The following is a 15,686-nucleotide window of genomic DNA, read 5'->3' on the forward strand; positions in this document are numbered from 1 at the left end:
ACCACCACCAAATTAAGCCAGAGAAATTATCATCCAAGTCACATCTTTAATATTTGTGTATTGTTATGGGTAGAGCCTTGAACTTGGAATCAGAATACTTGATTTCTACTCCTAATTCTGCAATAACTAGGTATAAGATCTTGGTTCAGTTTTTCTGTCATCTCCAACGCTTGTGACCCCCATGAACCATAGCATACTAATGTTGTCCATGGAGTCTTCTTGGCAAAGACACTGTATTGGTTTGCCATTTCCTACTCCAGTGGATTAAGGCAAACAGAGGTTGAATGATTTGCCCACAGTGACATAGCTAGTAAGTGCCTAAGGCCACATTGGAAGTCAGATCTTTCTGACTACAGGCATATTACTCTATCCACTGAGCCACATAGCTGCCATAAGACCTTATGCAAAGCAAGGAATTTATCCACCCTAAGTCTCAGTTTCCTTATTTATAAAAGGAGAAGGTTGAGCTAGAAGATCTGTAAGAACTCTCCCAACTTTTATGCCTTAAGATTCAATATATCTTAGCTGAAATCATTATAGAGTTCTATTTATGATCTTAACAGGTACTCCTAGTCCCTTTCTCTTCAGTTACCATATGCATGATTAAAAATATTTGAAATGATGGAATTAGATATGTTTCATCTTATTAAACAAAGGTTCTTAACTTGAGATCTGTAAACTTTTTTTAAAATATTTAGATAATTATATTTCAATAAAATTGGTTTTATTTGTAATCATTTACATTTTATATTTTTAAAAACATTATTCTGAAAAGGGATTCATAAACGTTATCCAATTGCCACAGGGGTCCATAACCCAGAAAAAGGTAAAGAATTCTAGTACTTGACTATGCAAAGATACATCAGTCAAATGTTGGTCATAGGACCATAGATGGAAAACTAGTAGTTACCTCAAAGACCATCTATTCTAACCTTCTTATTTCACAAATGAGGAAACAAGCCCATGGAAGTTAAACGACTTGCCCAAGGTCATACAATTAAAATGTTCTAATGAATGGAGGAAGATTCTTATCATCTTAAAAAGTATCCTTTAAAAAATAATCAACCCAAAATGTCAAATTTCAATGACTTTATTTTATTATTCTATGTTAAGGAAAATCGAAATCCTCCTTTTATAAAAAGAATCCATTCCAAATCTCATGATTCCTGTTATATCCAACTCTTTGCTATTTCAAAAGTGAGTGGATGCTGGTAAGCATAAGCTGCAAGCCTCCTCTTGACATTTTTTGGACCAGCTGTAAAGATCTAAGGAAAACTCAAGAACTGAGGTTTCATGAGAAAGAAGTTACCAAATGATGGCCCTACACAAGACAAATATAGGGATTACTAGACACTTGACTGAAAGCAGGCCAGATGAGGCCCTGTACTGACAAACACACAATAGTGGAAAGAAATGTCCCTGTCATCTCAAAAAAGGGTCTCCTTTTTCAAAGAGTCACTTACAAAAGGAGAGGCAGTATGTCATGAGTCAGCATTATTTGCAGAGATTGGCTACCTTTCCTTCCAAGAGCAGCCACAGGTTTGGGTTTTTATGCAAATAATAAGCAGATATGACTCATTGCATTTTAATTTGGTCTACTTTTCATGGTTAGGAATGCTCAAACCCAGTTCTCATTCAGGAAAGAAACAAAAGTGTTATTCTCTCTTTCACAGGCAGTCCTTTTGATTTCTACCCCCTTTTTTCTTTGCTTTTGACCTTGCTTATCTCTCAAATTAGATAAAGGAAATGAAGTGAAGGTGAAGCTCAGGGGAAACACAGGAAAAGACAACAGATTGTGAAAAGCAGGCCCAAAATAGGATGGAGATCAGCCCCTGGCCTGTGTCTAAGGTGTGACTCAGTCTGGTACCAATTCCACAGAAGAAACATGGGCTATTAAAAAAAAAAATCTCCCTTTTGATTTCAGAAAGAAACACTTTTCTGAGTTCTTTCAACTTACAGGTTAGAAGAGGATTTCGCAAAGTACAATTTTATCTATAAAGGGGAAAGAATGCTAATACCTTAACTGCCTTTTAGGGACCATAGAACTTAATAAAGTTATCCTTTCTTTTTATCCATATATCCTGGAATTGTCTTTTGTGTTTGTTTTTCTTTTCACTAGACCTGCGATTCCATCAGTACAGAAAGCTTCCAGGGAGAAAACACTCCTTACAGGTCAGCACTTTCTCTGTAATTTAGTCTAATTCAATAGAATTGGGGGGATGCGGGGAGGGAGGAGAGTGACTTGCCCTGTGAGGACCCCATAGGTTCCTGTATGTTGGAACTCAGGTCCTCCCATCTCTGAGGGAGCTCACTATTCCCTGCATATCCCATCTTTTTGCCTTTGCACTCATCACCACCCCCAACCCCCAAGCCTGGAATGCTCTGCACAATACACCTACTCCCAAACACCCCTACCCCTGACCTAACCTCTCAGCTTCCCTAGTTTCCCCCTAAACTAAATTCAAATACCACCTATTCCTGGAGGCCTTTTCTGATTCCCCTGGCTACTTCCTACCCCTTTTAAATTGTCATTATTCTTCTTTGTATACATCTTACGCGTTCTGTTGTGGTACCTGAAAGAAAATTTTGAGAAACAGTTGCTAGTCCAGTGATTTTTTTCTTAACTTCCAATACAAGGGAGACACAGCAAACAGAGTATAGAAAAAGCAACTAAATCAAAGGAAATTCATTCTGATTGGCTACAGTAACAAGGTACAGGAATGCATAAGAGCTCAGAAAAAACACAGTTAAGAAATATCTGTTTTAGACATACAGGCAATGGGATAAAGAAATCTATATTGCCCTACAAAAAAGTGGGGAGAGGGAGAAAGGAGGACAAGGGGTGATAGAAGGAAGGGCAGACTAGGGGAAGAGGTAATCAGAATGTAAGCCATCTTGGGGTGAGGGAGGGGAGGGATGGGAAGAAAATTTGAAATTCAAACTGTTATGTTAATAAATGGTGACTAAAATAAATAAATAAAACAAATGAATACAAAAAAAGAAATCTCTGTTTTAAAAGGATATAAAGTATATGGTAGATACAATTGATTGCAACAAAGAAATAGAAAAGATACAAGATATCTCTTTATATGTACTTTGCCGCAAACTGCATTTACTCAATAAGCTATAGCATTCCTGTAATTAATTAAAACAAAAACAGACACTTTTGTTTAAAATTAATTAAACTCCATTTAACTGAGTTATTTATATGTTGTGTCTCCCAATAGAACATATGCTCCTTGTGGTCATGGACTTCTTTTTGCCTTTATCCCTTTATGCCAGAATATCTGGCATACTGTAGGTACTTAATAAATGCATCTGACTGACTGATTAGCTCTCAAGTTTTAAGAAAAATCATGAAAGAAATAGGCAGTGCTCTAAAATATTGGCAGATCCCAACGTGATGGACTACGGCTAACCCAAATGCAGGAATATTGTGCAATTGTGGGTATGAGTATCAAAAAAGAGAAACGTTACCTATATGTTGGACAACATAGCATCAGAGCTAGCTAGCACCAGAGCTATCCTCTCTCTAAGAGGTAGTCACTGTCTCCTGCCTGGTGGGAAAATATTTCTTATTTTTTGCTTAGCTCACATAATTAGACTTTCTGAAGGTCTATGAGATATTCTCTTTGCTTAATCTTTGCTTAAGCATTTTATGAGGAAAATGCAAAAAACATAATTGTCTTTCTTAGAGACTGATTTATTATTGCCCCTTTTAAAGTGTGTGTGTGTGTGTGTGTGTGTGTGTGTGTGTGTGTGTGTGTGTGTGTGTTGGGGGGAAGCAGTTAAAAAAAAAGATATGCTTAATAACTTCCATCATGTGCCCAATGACTGTTTTCCCCAACCACATACTCATTTGTAACCAATACAATTTGAGGTCTCCTGCTTACAAAAATTATTTGACCCTTGTTTCTGAACTCAGTCCAGCCTTTCACTTCTTATCACTGCATGAGGTACCATAATTTCCAGTTCCAGGAGCTCTACACAGATGTTTTTCTATTAAGAGCATAGAACACTAACTAGAGGGGGGATGAGTTTTTGGCTCAGACTTTACCTTTACAGGCTATGACTCAGAAGACTATAGAATCCATAAAAGCCTATTTGTCTCCTCTAGGCTCTTAAAAGGAACTCATGGCTCATTTTAGGAAACTTCCTGCTTCTGGGGAATAGAGTGATTCTCAAGTAACCCTAAGTAATGAGCAACCAACTGAAATGCAAATAAAATGCCTCTCTTTCCCCACTTTCATTTTGTTCTGGGAACTGTGTTAATGGTTTTCTTTGAGCTATGTACTACCTTAAAAAGTCTCCAAAAATGTTCTGAGCATGGGATTCACCACAAACCTAATCAACTGACTCAGAATCCATACTGGAAATAATCAATTACCCATGTGTTTCTGTAACATTGTGTGTGTGAATGCACATGTGTATGTGTATATCTGTCTATCTATACATATATATACACACATCCACATACAAATATATATATATATGTGTGTGTGTGTATGTATACAGGTGTGTGTCTGTGAATAACTATAGATTCTAAGAGACAAAAGAGAGGAGAAACATTTCTCAGATAAAGGGGAGAGTTCATACAAAGTTATCAAAGTTACTAAAGAAAGATATGGTATGTTTGACTTCTGGTCAAAGTAGACTAGATTGGGTAGAATGTAGAGTGTTCAGAGAAATACAATGTGAAATCCATTTGAAAAGATATGTTGGAGGGGGTAGATGGCAGAGTAAAGGCAGAGACTCACCCAAGCTCTTCCCCAAACCTCTCCAAATACTTTTAAATAGTGACTCTGAACAAATTCCAGAGCATCAGAACCCACAAAAAGACACAATGAAAAAATTTTCCAACCCAAGATAACTTAGAAGGTCAGCAGGAAAGGTCTGTTGCACCAGGTTAGGTGAGGAGCATAGGGCAGTATGGAATGTGCCAGCACAGATCAGGACCAAGAAAACCAAGAGCATGCCTTGAAGCAACTGCATCAGTGGTATCAACTGTGGTTCCAAGACCTCTCAGTCCAGAGACAATAAGGGAACTGGACAAGTCAGAAGGAGATTTACAGGAGTCCCTTTGATGTCATCAGGGACAGAACTTTGTTACATTACTTATACTTGGATCTGGGTCTGATTCCTGGGTTGTAGTCCCAGTGCAAGAAGGAGCACTAGCATAAGAGAGCTTGCAGCCACAGGGGAGCAGAGATTCGGGTCACAATTCCAGTGTTGAAAAGAGTGCTTATGGTCACTCATAAACCAGTGTACAATACAGGAGAGTAGCAAACATACCCCCCCCCCCCAGTTTATATCATTTTGGATGAGCCATAAACTTACAGGTCCCCAGAATTACCTCTAAAAACAGCTACACACACACGCACGCACACACACACACACACATAAAAACTTGAAGCTTAGAACAGTACTACCTCCACTTGGTAAGCAGAGCCACACTTTATCATAGAGTTAAAAATCAAGAAAAAGGCCAGAAAGTGAGCAAACAACAGAAAAAAATGTCTAACCATAGAAAGTTACTATGGTGATGAGGAATATCAAAACACATATTCAGAAGATAACAAAGTCAAAATGCCTACATCCAAAGCCTCAAAGAAAAATTTGAATTGATCTCAGGCCATGGAAAAGCTCAAAGAAGAATTCTAAAATCAAATAAGAGAAAAAGAGGAAAAATTGGGAAGAAAAATGAAAGTGATGCAAGAAAATCATGAAAAAAGAGTCAACCACTTGGTAAAGGAGGCACAAAAGAAATGCTAAAGAAAATAACAAGTAAAAAAGAGGCTAAAGGGTGAAAAAAACCATAAAAATCCAATGAAAAGAAGAATGCCCTGAAGGACAGAATTGGCCAAGTGAAAAAAGATATACAAAAATTCACTGGAGTGAAGATCTCTTTAAAAAGTAGAATTGACCAAATGGAAAAAGAGGTACAAAACTCACTGGAGAAATAATTCCTTAAAGGTTAGAACTGAAAAAGTAGTAGCTAATTACTCCACAAAACATCAATAAACAATCACACAAAATCAATTGGCTGAAAAAGTAGAAGAAAATAGGAAATATCTCATTGGAAAAACAACACACCAGGAAAATAGATCAAAGAGACATAATTTAAGAATTATTGAACTACCTGAAAGTCATGATTTAAAAAAAAAGAAGTCAAACATCATCTTTCAAGAAATTATCAAAGAAAACTGTCCTGATATTCTAAAACCAAAGGGTAAAATCAAAATTGAAAGAATCCACAAATCACCTCCTGAAAGAAATCCCAAAATGAAAACTCCCAGGAATATGATAGCCAAATCCCAGACCTTGCAGATCAAGGAGAAAATACTGCAGTCAGACAAAAAGAAACAATTCAAATATTATGGAGCCACAATTAAATTTAGCAGCTTCTACATTACAGGATCAGAGGAGTTGAAACATGATATTCTGTAGGGCAAAAGAGCTAGGATCATAGCCAAGAAACATCTATTCAACAAAACTCAGTATAATTCTTAGGAGCAAAAAAAAAATGGATGTTAAATGAAATAGAAAATTTTCAAGCATTCCTGATGATATGACCAAAGAGCTGCATAGGAAATTTGACTTCAAAGACAAGATTCAAAAGAGAGTTGATAGAAGGGAGGGCATTTTGGTGGAGGTAAAAGTCAGAAACAGAAACCTTTTTTTTTAAATGGACAGGCTAAAGAAAGTAGGATAGACAGGGGAAAATAGGATGGAGAGAAATATATAGTTGGTAATCATTATTGTGAAAAAAAATTATAGTGAGTTTCTCTGATAAAGACATCATTTCTCAAACATATGGAAAACTGAGTCAAAATTATAGAAATAAGAGCCATTCCTCAATTGATATATGACCAACAGATATGAACAGGCAGTTTTCAGAAAAAGTAATCAAAGCTATCTATCGTCATATGAAAAAAAATATCTGAATCAAAACAACTCTGACCACGTACCTGTCAGATTGGCTAATAAGACAGAAAAGGAAAGCTGACAAATGTGGAGGGAATGTGGGAAAATTAAAACACCAATGTACTGTTGGTGGTGTTTTATATTGAATCAACCATTCTGGAGAGCCATGCATACTGTTTGACCAAACAATATCACTACTAGGTATATAACCCAAAGAGATCTTTCAAAAAAGGAAAAGGACGTATGTGTACAAAAATATTCATAGTGGATCTTTTATTTGTGACAAGTAATTGGAAATTGAAGGGATATTCATCAATTGTGGAATGACTAAGTAAGTGATTGTATATGATTGTGATAGAATACTATTGTGCTTGAAGAAATGATGAGCAGAAAGGATTATGGCAACCTGGTGGAGTAGGTAAGAAAATTTCAAGCTCTCAAGATTTTCTTCCACAAAAGAGATAAATAGTACCTCAAGGAGAATATAAAGTGGTGAAATAAATAACAGCAGAGGCAGACCAGGGGTCCTCCTGGGAAATTTAAAGAAGGAAGATCTAAAGAAAAATCCCAGGATCAGGTTTTCTTCCTATGAAGAGTAGACACCTCCAGGCTAAGAATGCCTTAAACAAGCTGCAAGCCCTGGGATTGGCTGGGTTGGGAGACTGCCTCAACCTCAGCCACAGGAACTTTTACCCCCAGGACAGCCAGGGAAGTTGGGTATCTGAGCTGGAGAAGATCTACTGACAAGGAAAACCAGATCCAGCTATGCTGTGGAGATGCAGTGTTGGCAAGAAGGATTCAGCATACTCCCCATGGTGCACAGGTACTGGAGAAGGATGCAGCTAATGGTGGGTACTTACAGGAGGTTGCACGACTTGGTGTGAGTTCAAGATCAGAAGAAATAACTGAAGAGGATCTGAGGCCAGAGGTACCAACACTCACACCCCAGGACTAGAGGTGATTGTAAAAACTAAACTATTACCAAAAAAATGCACAGGTAAAGGAGAAAGAATCCAACCACTGAGAGCTACTGTTGGAATAGAGAGCGCCAGAATTCATCTTCAGAGGAGTATACTGAAACAAAGAAACCCTCTTCTACAACAGAGAACAAAGTCAAATGGTCATCTGCCCAAAAATAATTCACTGAAGAACTAAAAAAGAGACTTTCAAAATCAAATGAAAGAGACTGAGGAAAAACTGAAAAGAAAAATAACAGTAATCCAAGAAAAATAAGAAGAATATGAAAAGAAAGTCAACTGATTAGAAAAGAAGATCCAGAACCTTAAGGAAGAAAATTGCTATGAATATATATTTTCTTTAGTTTATTTTTCTTGGGCTTTTTGTCTGTGTTTTCTTTCACAGAATGACATATGGAAATATATTTTGCATGACTATACATGTATAACCTATGTCAAATTTTTTGCTTTCTCAGTGCAGGTGGGGAGGAACAGAGAAAGAAAGAGAATTTAGAACTCAAAATTTGAAAAAAAAAAGAATGTTAAAATTGTTTTTGCATGTAATTGGTAAAAATAAAGATAAAAATAAGATTTAAAAAACATGAAAAGACATGTTGGAGCCAAATTAGAAAAGGTCTGAAATGCCAAACAGATGAGTTTTTATCATATTCTGAAAACAGCATGGTACAAAGGAAAAATCATTATCCTGGGTGTCAAAAGATGCATTTGAGTTCCATATGACTCAACTTCCTGTCTAAATTTGGGTCAATAACTTATCTCCCTGTGGTTCAGTTCCCTCATATGTCAAATGACAGAAATTACTTTGGTTCAAAATTAGTTAAATTCCTTTTAATCAAATTATTTATATGTTGTCACCCCCAATAGTATGTAGGCTCCCTATGGTCAGGGATTCCTTTTTCTGCTTTGTATTCCCACTGCTTGTCAGAATGCCTGGCATATGAATGCATATGAATGACTGGCTATTTCTCTTGTCTTAAGAAAACTCCTGTAGGAAACAAATAGGGCTCTAAAATGGTAACAGAACCAATGGTGATGAACTATGGCCAACTCAAATGCAAGACTTCACTGCATATATTCTGGACAATAGTGCTAATGTCAAGGATGATTCTATGGCTGCAAACCATAGTGACTAGAAGTATGGGGATATCCTTCTATAAATAGGGAGCTTGGGAAGTAGGATGATTTTAAGGGGAAAGATAATAAGTTCTGTTATGGACATGCTAAACTTGATATACCTTTAGAATACACAGTGGAAAATGCCCAATAGGCAGTTGGTGACCCAGAATTATAGTTAAGGAGAGAGAGAGGTGAAGATTAGCTCCCCTGTAATTGTTGGAACCTGCCTGCCTTGCTTACCTTGGGAATACTCTCATTCTCAATACTGCCACCCTGATACTGAGATTTATGAATGTATGAATTTGTGAATTTTGTGAACTCACTTCTTCCCCACTAGACTTCCAAGAGAAAAATAGGAGTTGACAAACAAGCTACATAACCAGACTAAAGAAGCAGCTTTCTATTGTTAATAAAGGACATCTTTGATTCAAAATTAACTTGTCCCATGAAAGTGAAGTGGTGGTGAAATGCCCTCATATGTATCACAGGACATGGCATTCATAAGAAATAATGTACACTCTAGCTTGCCAATAAGTACAGCAGAAGGCATAGAAGAACTCCACATGTAATCTGCCAAGACCAGAAGTCATAGACAAGGCCTAAGCTCTTCTGTGGTCTTTCTCTGTTCTTAACGTCTTCTTCCTGGGAGAAAAAGAAACAGAAAATCAATTCTCTTTTTCTCTACTTTGTCCTTCCTGTTCTCTCCTCTAGGACAGAGTGGTAGCCATCAGCATATTATATTTACTTTTGCCTAACAGCTGCATTTCTATCCTACTTAAAATAATGTTGATGCATTTTATATCCTTGGGGTAGCTGTAAAGAATTACATTCTCAATTTACAGAAGTCATTTTGATGAATTCATGTGTTTATAAAGAGCTAGAAAATTTCCCAAATGTCCATGCACTTGATAGCTCCCATTAGGAAACTCTTAAGCAAAATATCTGTTTATTCAGTGGAATTCAATGTCCATTTCCAAAAGGATGCTGAGGTAAAAAGAGCACTGGTCCCAAAAGAGTTTCTGTGGAAAAAATGTGGCCATATAGTTTTAAAGTTAGGTCATTATTTTCTTGAAAGTGGAAGAATATAGACTCCTTCCTGCCCAAATACCAATACTTCACTTTAGGTAACACCATGAATAACTCTAGAGAGAGACACCAAACAACTGGTCCAATGCAGGAATCATCTTTCATCTAACCAACATTCTAGAGGGCAGCTCTGACATATCAACTATCTCTCAAAGGCTCCAGCAGCTTGCAGCTTAAGATTTTTGTCTTTGCAGGTCACTTTAGGATTTAGTCAAAGACCAGTTGACATCAGGACACATATCTTTCTTTATTTTCTTTTAATTGAGAAGTTTATAAAGATCTTGAGGTCAAAATTAGGGTAGTAAATGGAAGAATGGGGACCCAACAAAAATTAGAACTAAGTTTTGACATTCTCTTTGAGTAACTAAGTTTTCAGTGTACGTTCGTTAGTGGCAAATGTTCTTGAGGCATAGTTTAAGAATTCTGAAGCGAAATTAAATCTATTTATACCAGAAAATTTAGTCAGAGGACCAGTTTCAGTGCAAGACAAATTGGTATCTGTTGTTTTTCCATGTCCCTATCCATATTTGGGAAATGAGTGGTTATTAGCATAATACAACTCTAAAAGATTGATAATACAAAGTAATAGAAAAAATGAATGTAAAAATTTTCCCCAGGTTTAAAAATGTTCCTCTGGTATAGTTAATAATCTAAATTAAGATTGCATTAAATTTAAAACACTCCCTCTTAACTTCCTCATTGTCTTTCCACACTCTGCATAATCAGAAGTTGTCTGTCTCAGAGGAAAAGAAAGCAGATTTTCTTGTTTCTAGAAAGAAACCATTAAACCTAAAAGGCTAACTGACTTTTTAAACTTTTTATTAATATTTTACTTTTCTCAATTATATATAAAAACAATTTTAACACTTTTTTAATTGAGTTCCAAATTCTCTTTTCTCTCCCTCTCCTACGATCTTATTGAGAAGGCAAGCAATTTGATATAGATTGTAGATGTGCAATTATGTGAAATATTTTTCCATATTATTCACATTGTAAAAGAAAACAAACCAAAAAAGACTAAAAGTAAAAAAGTTTTTAAAAGTATACTTTAATCTGTACTGAGACGCTATCTGTATTTTCTCCAGATGTGGATAAGAGTTTTCATCCTAAGTCCTTTGGAATTGTCTTGGATCATTGTTTTGAGAATAGTTAAGTCATTCACAGTTTATCAACATACAGCTAGGTGGTGCAGTGGATAGAGTACCAGTGTAGGAGTCAAGAGGACCTGAGTTCAAATCTCGCCTCAGACACTTGACACTCACTAGCTGTATGACCTTGGGCAAGTCACTTAACCCAATTGCCTCATCCTGGGTCATTGCCAGTCAGCCTAATGAATATCTGGTCACTGGATTTAGATGGCTCTGGAGGAGAAGTGAAGCTGGTGACCTACACAGCCCTCCCAAATGCAAAACAAAGCCAAGGGCAAGTATGTCATTATTTCTCTGATGGCATGGTCTTCTTTGGCAACAAAGGACAAACACACATACCATGTCCAGTGTACTCCTGCTCATGCTCATTTCAGTTTGCATCAGTTCATGTAAGTTTTTCCAGGTTTTTCTGAGAAAAATTTGTTTGTCATTTCTTATATGACAATGGTATTTCTTCACAATCATATATTACGACTTGTTTAGCTATTTCCCAATTGATGGGCATTCCCTCAATTTCCAATTCTTTGTTTCTACACAAAGAGTTGCTACAAATATTTCTGTACATATGAGTCCCTTTCCTTTAAAAAAAAATCTCTTTAGAATACAGACCTAGCAGTGGTATTTCTGGATCTAAGGATATACAAGATTTTACAGCCTTTTAAGCATAGATTCAACGAGAATTAATTTAATCAGCTCACAACTCCACTAATGTCTCAGTTTTCCCATGTCCCTCCAGCATTTGTCCTTTTCCTCTTCTGTCACAGTAGCCAGTCTGGTAGGTGTAGGGTAGTACCTTAGAGTCATTTTAATTTGCATTTCTCTAATCAATAGTGACTTAGAGCATTTTAATATGACTTTAGATAGCTTTGACTGTACGGCACTTCACTCTCACCCTGATGTAACAGACCTTTCTTGTTGACTTACTAAGTTGTTTGGGTTGGAAAATTGTTTCACCACATCTTTTCTGGATTCTGCCACTCCAGAATTCATTTTGAGGTGATTTTTCAAATGTTTGAAAAGAATTGGGAGAGGTCAAGTGAGTCCCCTGCCTTTTCTCTGCCATCATGGTACCCAAATGACTTTAAAATATACTAAAACTTGTATTATACTAGAATGGTCTTTAAAGGAAGCATTCTACCAGGGTGGGTCACCCATAAAAACTTCGTTAAGACAGTGCAGAAACAGAGATTAGAAGGGTGTGGAAGACCAGTGAAATCTGGAAACAGCTCTTCTAGGGATCTGTAATATTAAGCTGGGACTTACTCTCTCTTCCTTTTTAATTAGTCTTTGAGTGAGAGAAAAGGAAGGAAAACTGTTAGATTCTTTCTCTTTGCCTTTCCAACCCTGGCTAGGTTGGAAATTGCAGAGATGCACGCAGAAAAGAAAAAGAAGGAAATATTTTTTCCTGGTTTGCATGAATTTATGTCATTATAAATTAATTAGGGACTAAAAATTATAACTGACATGTAATGTCTTTACTGTAAATTTTCAAATTATTGTTTAAAGGTTTTTGTAACTACTAACATATCTTAGAGGATTTTGGGGGGGTGTTGCACTAGGATCAACATTATAGAAAATAACACACACCTCCATCAATCTTTCCCTTTCTTGAAAAGTGATAGATGTTTTTTGTTCTTGTAGAAGGTGATTTAACCTATTATAGAATGTATTTTGCATTAAATTCTGGATTACCACAATTGTCTTAATAGGAGAACACATCTCACTTTAAATGAGGCCACATTATTATTTAGTTTCAAGACAAACTTCAACCAAAACAAATCTGTATTTAAAATTGCAAATGGTTACATTGAAAACTTCAAGCTTTCTAACTGGACAGAAGTTAGCTTGAAATGACTCAATAGAATTTAATTGCTCAGGTAAATTAGTAGCAAAATCACCTTAGTTGAAATAGACTATGCAACTCAAGAAGTAAAATATAACAATTAATTGATAGTATAAGAAAATTTGTATAGGAGTGATTCAGAGGAATATTTGATTAGAATATGATTGAGAAATAGGATGAAATAGATGTAAGCAAATTAAGAAAGATAAAGAAAAATGAGTAATCCAAAGGTAAAAACAGAGGTCACTTCTGAAACTGGTTGTCGACTGAAAGGGCAAAAAAAAAATGCAAGAGAGAAGAATTAATAAGTAGGGATAGGAAGAAAATGAGTGGAAAGTTAAAGTTGGAGTCAGCACTAATGTGTGTAATGGTAATTTAAATGAGAAGATCTTTCTCATTCATAAATAGGCCCATGTTACCAGCTTAAATCACATGGAAGCCTAAGTCGCATATTCTGGGAGGATTTTGCTGAACAGGTGGAACAGGAAGGATGGAGCAGAGCTGAGAGGAAGTTGGTCAGGCTAGTCAGAGCTGAGAAGGAACAGGAAAGCAGGCACAGCTAGACTCATGAGTGTTTGTTTGTGGGAAGGTTGTGGGGGAGGGGGTGGGAGACTTGGAAATGCCTTTGTCCCCTGAAGTATTAATGTATATTAACTTCTTGGTTACTATGACAGATTTGGCTTTCTGGTGTTGGGATTTGGCTTTCTGGTGTCTGAATATATGTTTTTCTTCTGCCTTCTCTATGGAAAGTCTGGTATATTTGTGATTCAGAACTATGCTAGCATGTTCATGGTCATCACTAGTGCTGTGAATATGCCTTGGTGATACACAGTGACAATAGAGGGTTTAAAGCTAAGGGTTTGGAGGTTTGCAGAGAAGTTTGAAAAGGTTTCAAATTTCATTGAGATGAGAAGGATATGTGAAACTTTATAGAGAAATTCCTATTAAGCAATTTCAGACAGACGAAATTATAATGTTATAACATTGATCAAATGGAAAAAATAAAAATAAATTTGCAGCATGGAATTACTTGAATAGAGCATATGAACATTCAATCTCTGAAGGAACATTAGAAAGGCATTTCTCAATCCTTAGAGCCTCATGGGCTCCAAAAAGAGGAGAATGGGACAGTGAGCTAATCAAAAGTAATAGGGTCTATAATTTGAGAAGCTGGCAATTTATGACTGTTGGGAAGATTGAGGTTTTCAGTGTTAACCATCTGTGATTGTAAATCCAGAAATGATTTGATTGAAATTTGTCCTGAAACTAAATCACAATGTGGTCTCATTTGAAGTGAGATGTGTTCTCCTACTAGGATTACTGTAGCAATTCAGAAATTAATGCAAAATACATTTTATATTTGACATTAAGGTGATATGCTAGGAAATTGCATGAATCTGGAAAAACTTAAGTTGAAGTCTAGTCTTAGAAACGTACTAGCTGTGTGACCCTAAGCAAGTCACTTCACCTATGTTTGCTTTAGTTTCCTCATCTATAAAATAGCGTGATTATAGTACCTCCACCTCAAGGTTGTTGTGAGGATCAAAGGACTTAACATTTTTAAAGTCCTGGGCACCATAACGTAAGCACTATAGAAATGTTACTTACAATTATTTTTATTAAATGTAATTACTCTATACTAGGCTTTGAATGCAATTGGTATAGAATGACAAACTGATAGACGGTAGTTTTCTATATCAGACGATTTGCAAATGCCTTCAAATGTATTGACATTATTTGATTAGCAAATGGTTTTAGTATGTTTTTAAAATGAAGGACACTTTAAGTTATTGTTAGGATTCTAATTTTTTGCACATATTGTGAATTTTTGGAAATCCTTGCATAAGAAATGTTGTTCATTTGAAAAATGATACCCAGAGATTATAATAACTGTATCTTTAGAAAGGTAACATTTCTTTTAATCTGAATGCTGTTAGAATATGAATTAAGTGGATAAAAAATATGCTCACAAATTTAAAATCTGAGTGTTTAATTGCACTGTTTTGCTTTAAAATGGGCAACAATAACTTACTGTTGTGGGAGGAAGGAAGTATCTGAGATATCTCAAGTTATACGTGAGGCTCCTTGGTACTTTCTATTTGGGTAGGGTCATAAGATCTTATCCATTCTAAAAGAAGCTGTTTATGATAGGTTGTAAAGTTGAACAGAAGTTACAAGTTTGTTTAGAGTAAAGAGTGAGGTTAATTATTTGACCTTGTTTATGAAAATCATGAAATTGTACCAATTAATAAAAAGTTTGCATTGAAAATTTATGTTTTAAACAATTTAGTAACAATGGACCTGAGATTCAAAGATTTCTTTTTTGTCTTAGGGGTTAATAGGCAAAATAGATATCTGATAGTCTTGAGGCTTATAGTAGGCAGAAATTTTCTGGAATTTTCAGTGAACTATCATGTATTCATTGTATGTGTGAAATTCGAGGGTAATAAGTCTTTATTTCTAATGGTTTCAGCTCCAGGCTAAAGTTAAACTAGAAAGGAAAAGTAAGATAACTCCTTATACGTGTCATATCCTTATACATGCTTATTGTTAATGGTTAATACAACATGAGAAAAACAATCATCTAGCCCT

General features: G+C 35.9%; 1 long non-coding RNA gene across 2 annotated transcripts in view; it reads left to right on the forward strand.

Annotated features, from left to right (window-relative positions):
* The window catches only part of LOC140526460 (uncharacterized), a 323,763-nt gene that overhangs the window by 290,072 nt on the left and 18,005 nt on the right, over positions 1 to 15,686 (forward strand). The window contains exon 6 of one of the 2 annotated variants that reach the window (XR_011974380.1): positions 2,120 to 2,172. The exons of the other annotated variant lie outside the window; for it this stretch is intronic. This is a non-coding gene — a long non-coding RNA (uncharacterized lncRNA). The remainder of the gene's footprint in view (positions 1 to 2,119; positions 2,173 to 15,686) is intronic. 2 annotated transcript variants of the gene reach the window in all.

This window comes from Notamacropus eugenii, chromosome 2 (assembly GCF_028372415.1).
Source record: "Notamacropus eugenii isolate mMacEug1 chromosome 2, mMacEug1.pri_v2, whole genome shotgun sequence".
Taxonomy (NCBI): domain Eukaryota; kingdom Metazoa; phylum Chordata; class Mammalia; order Diprotodontia; family Macropodidae; genus Notamacropus; species Notamacropus eugenii.